Source organism: Hypanus sabinus, chromosome 5, assembly GCF_030144855.1.
Source record: "Hypanus sabinus isolate sHypSab1 chromosome 5, sHypSab1.hap1, whole genome shotgun sequence".
NCBI lineage: Eukaryota > Metazoa > Chordata > Chondrichthyes > Myliobatiformes > Dasyatidae > Hypanus > Hypanus sabinus.
Window position 1 is genome coordinate 16,258,768 of NC_082710.1, and position 4,599 is coordinate 16,263,366.

Consider the following 4,599-nt stretch of genomic DNA (forward strand, 5'->3'; position numbering starts at 1 on the left):
AGATTTACAATAGTTATATTATTTAGTCTTGTTTTGCATTATTTTTTGCAAACATATATTTGTTCTATTCGAATAAAGGATATCTAAGATTTACCCTTAAATAAAAGGAGATCGCCTCCTCGCTTTGGGATAGAGCGAGAGTTATCCAGACAGAGTCTAGTGAGGGATTGGTGCTCGGACGGCTCTGTGGGTACTGTAGTCCACACGAGAGTAGCGCGTTGCCTCGTCCCTTGCTCAGGACTACAACATCCAGAATCCAACGCGGCTGCGCACGCGTTTTGAGGGAGCATCATGGCCGAACCTGCAGCGTTGCTAGGAGGGAGCTGAGGCTCCAGGATCGGCGAATGAAGCATTTGGCAGGCGCCCGGAGACAGAGGGTGGAAGGGCAGCCCGTGAGTGATGCTCTGCATTGATCGTTTTTGGGGGTGAGCGCCGGGGCCGGCTGTGGGTGTGAATGCGGTAAAACCTCTGACCTGCAGCCTGATCCATGGTGACTGTGAGTAAGGCTGGAACCAGCTCGACTTTGCGCGTTGCAGCAGTCTGACAGTATGAACCCATCTCAACTGTAATTCCTGGGCATGGTGGACAGAAAGTAGCGGGTCACTGCCACTGCCCCAGAAAGCAGCAGGTGTTTCCTTCAAGGAGTCGTCTTTAAATGTGATTATTCTAAACGTATTCGTTTTATTTCTCATTCTGGGCATCTGTGGCAGGCTAACATTTTATTGCTGATTCCAGCTTGCCCTTAAGAAGGTTGAGGTTAAGTAGCTTTTTTCAACTGGAAAAAAGCTTTTGGTTCTCTCGCTGTTCTACTAGTGTTGGAATTTCCTATGTAACTGCTGTCCTTTATAAGAGAGGCCATTGGTACAGAGATGCTGGCAAAGTGGTCCAGGGGAGTACGTCCTACCATAGCTGTCATAGTGTCATAGACGCATACAGAATGGAAACAAGACCTTTACTCATTTGTGCCTATGTGGCCATCAGATTCCTGTCTCTGCTTATCTCATCTCCCTGCGCTTGGTCTGTAGTCTTGTAGCTCATGTCATTTTAAATATTTCCTAAATGTTGGCACACTACTAGTTTCCACAATCCCTTCAGGTAGCATGTTCCAAATTTCAGCTACATGGTTTTCTTTCTACCTTTTATTTTAAACTATGCCAGCTGGATATAGACAACTCTCTCAAAGAGTAAAACTTTTTCACTACCAACCTGTACATGCCCTTCATAATTTTATATACTTAAATCGGGTTAACCATCTGCATTTCTAGGAACCAGGTCTCCCTTCATTGCTGAAGTGCCCAATCCCAAGCAACTCTCTGTTATCCTCTCCAATGCAACCTTGTCCTTCCTATAGTGTGGCAACCAGAACAGACTAATAATTTATATTGTTGTACGTTGTGTTTGAGGAAATGAATATTTAAGGTGGTGGATGGAGTGCCATTTAAGTAGGTTTCTTTGTCCAGGGTAGTGTTGAGCTTCCAGTGTTACTGGAGCAAGTCAAACAGAGTATTTCATCACGCTCCTGGCTTGTGAATTATTAATGGTGAAAAAGCTTTGCCATGTCAGGAAATAAATCACTCACAGAAGAATGGGCTGTCTACAATGTCCTTTTGTAGCCATAGTATTTGTGGCTGGTCTGCTTGAGCTCATCAGTAGTATTTCCTAGGATATTGATGATGGGGGACTCAACAATGGGTTCATTGGTTGAATCTTGAAATGGGGATCTTCCTGCTTTTGAGAAGAGATTAAATATACTGTTTGAGTATACAAGAGTAAAAGGTGACCTTAAAATGCTGATAGGCTTTGACAGATGTGGGGATTATATTTCCCTTGGCTAGGATTTTGAGAAGCAGGAGATGCCCATAAGTGATTGGCCATTTCGGACTGCGATGAGGAGAAATTTCATCAAGTGGTAAACATTTAAAATTACCTGCCATAAAGGCAAATAGTGGCTGAGTATATTCAAGGTTCAAATAACAAGTTTTTTTGATGTTGAGAAATTGAACCACGTGGCATGGTGCAGGAGCATCGTGCTGAGGTATACTGTGTAAATGAATAGAGCAGTCAAGAGAGACTGAATGGCTGCTTCTGTTTCCACTGGCAGTCATGCTTTTAAATGTCAAGAATGGGTAGTTATATCATCTTGTATTGGAGATGGTCTTTTCTAATACTTTTATAATGTGAATGTTATTTTTTTCCCCACCAATTATCAGCCAATGTCTGAGTGTGGTCTTGCCCTGTTTGCACTAATGGACTTGCTTCATTTGCTCATGATGGTGGTATCCTCGTGCTTTCTTAGAGTGAAAAATGTCAAAATTGTGGGGGGTTGGGGTGAGTGGGGAGGCACAGGATTGACTGAGGCTTGTCCCTGTTTGCTGGCAGTGCCCCTGGCCAGATTGTACCTCCAGCAGGTGGTAGGTTCAAGGAAACAACACAGCTCTTTTCTGTGGGATGACAGTAAGTGAGTGACTGCATGCCAAAGCCTTTGAAATGAGCAATAAATTAGAACTCTAAGAATAATGCAGTAGCAGTGGAGGGAAAAATTAGACTAATGGTTCAGATTAGTGACCTTTTATCAGGGCTGATTAAAAGTTTGAGGAAGATGCAGAGAACGTGATGGAGAAGGGGAGAGAACATGGGAAACTTTGCAATAGAGTGGAAGGCAGAAGAGATTTTGAACATAAATAGAATTTTATTTTTTAAAAAAAGGGAACAGAGTACCACACAGGAACAGGTCCTTCAGCCCACCAAGTTGAGGCAAATTAATTAAATCAGCAACTAAATGCCCAACTAAGCAAATGCCTCTAAGGCCAAAAATAGGAGTATAGTGAATTCTGGTTAATTGGGACACATCAGGACTTGTACATTGTAGCCCAATTAAGTGGCTGCTTTAATTAGCCAACGTTTTACGGAAATAGTTAAAAGCTATAAAAAGTAGGCAGACTACCATTTAATTGAGTAACAATTATGTATTAAGTACAGAATAAATTAGAACACTACCAAAATTACTACAGTGCTGTAAAATGATGTATTACTTCTTAATATTTATCAATGGAGGAATTGATTCAGTGCACACTGATGTGTTCTTTTGACTGTAAATGAACAAAGTCAGCACACTCACCTAGTGCAGATACTGGACTGCTTTCAAACAGTGCTTTCAAAGACTGCATCCTCCAAATCTTCATTTTAACTGTAACATTCAAGATGATTGTTGTTACCTTCAAATCCTTTGTAGTTTCTAACTTCTTGAAGTAGTGAAATTGTTTCATTTTCATTCCCAGCCATTTTTTTGGCATCTTCAAGCCTGAATGCTTGGAACAATGAATTCATTTCTGAATTGGCTTGCTGCTTATTACTCCCCAACTAACAGTGACAAGAATCATTATGTTTTGCGGAGAAACATGTGAGTGACGCTACTTAAAAACTGATTTCTGTAAGCACGGTGTAGTGTTTAATGACCACACAAACTGCTAGCGACTGACACTAGTTTGAAAACAATTGGCAACAGTCTCCTGTCCCGATTAGTGGCATAGTGTCCCAAATAAATGAAGGAAATTCCAGCTATTTTCTCAATTTGTTTTTGTTCTTCGAGAGTTGTCCCACATAAACAGCTGCCCTGATTAACCGATGGCCCAGTTAGGTGGAATCCACCGTATACAAGGAGAATGAATGTGGTGACTCTGTAAAAATATTAATGAAAAGTAGGTTTGGTCTAAAGGGAAAAATACATAGGGGAAGCAGAATAATTAAAAGTCACCAGAAGAATGTTGGTGTGCATTTCACACTTCCAACCTACAATGCTGGAAGTATGAAATGCAAAAGCTAGAATTGATAGATATCTTAAGTTGTTGAAGGTACTGGTCTGGGAAGGTTGCAATGTGCCTACTTGACAGAGAGCTGCCATATCTCAAGCTAACTTTTCAAGTCAAAAGTTGATTGTGATTCTGCTTTCACTGATACTAGAAGATGTGAGTATTATTAGCACTTCTTTAGAGAGGAATAAAGAGTCAACGTTTTGTGCTGAGATTCTTCATCAGGTTTGGAAAGGAAGGGGAAGAAGCCAGAATAAGTATGTGTGTTACTCTGGATTTCCCATATCTGCAGAATCTCTTGTGTTCATTATCAACACTTTCTGTTTTTATTTCAGATTTCCAGCATCTGCATTGTTTTATTTTTGGATTGTGATGTCAGCAAGCCGGGGAGACAGTGGAAGATGATTCCATGTTATGATGTCATTATGGCTTCCAGATGTAAATAAAGATTGTCAATTCTGTGCCTTTGCTTGGGTTTTCTATGGGTTCACAGTAAATCACATAAATACTGTTATGTTACCATCAGAAACTGAAAACATGGAAATATACATCAGGAGTGCGAAACCATGCTGCTATCTTTTTATCAGAGCTTGTATGTGTCCTCAATAGAATTTTGCTTTTTTATTGGAAAGTAATGTGACTTATTTTGAAAGTAATACAAGCTTTATTTAGAACAGGGATTCCCAACCTTTTCTTTAATGTCATTGACCCCTATCACTAACTTAGGGGTCTATGGACCCCAGGCTGGGAACCACTGATTTGGAACTATGTACCATTATACCCAGCCAAA

At 40.7% G+C, this 4,599-nt stretch overlaps 1 long non-coding RNA gene across 1 annotated transcript; it reads left to right on the plus strand.

Moving 5' to 3' along the window:
• The first annotated feature begins 260 nt into the window (after window positions 1-260).
• On the plus strand, window positions 261-4,270 carry LOC132393650 (uncharacterized). The gene is made up of 2 exons (XR_009512020.1): window positions 261-392; window positions 4,145-4,270. It is a non-coding gene; the product is annotated as an uncharacterized LOC132393650 (long non-coding RNA).
• The last annotated feature ends 329 nt before the right edge of the window (window positions 4,271-4,599 follow it).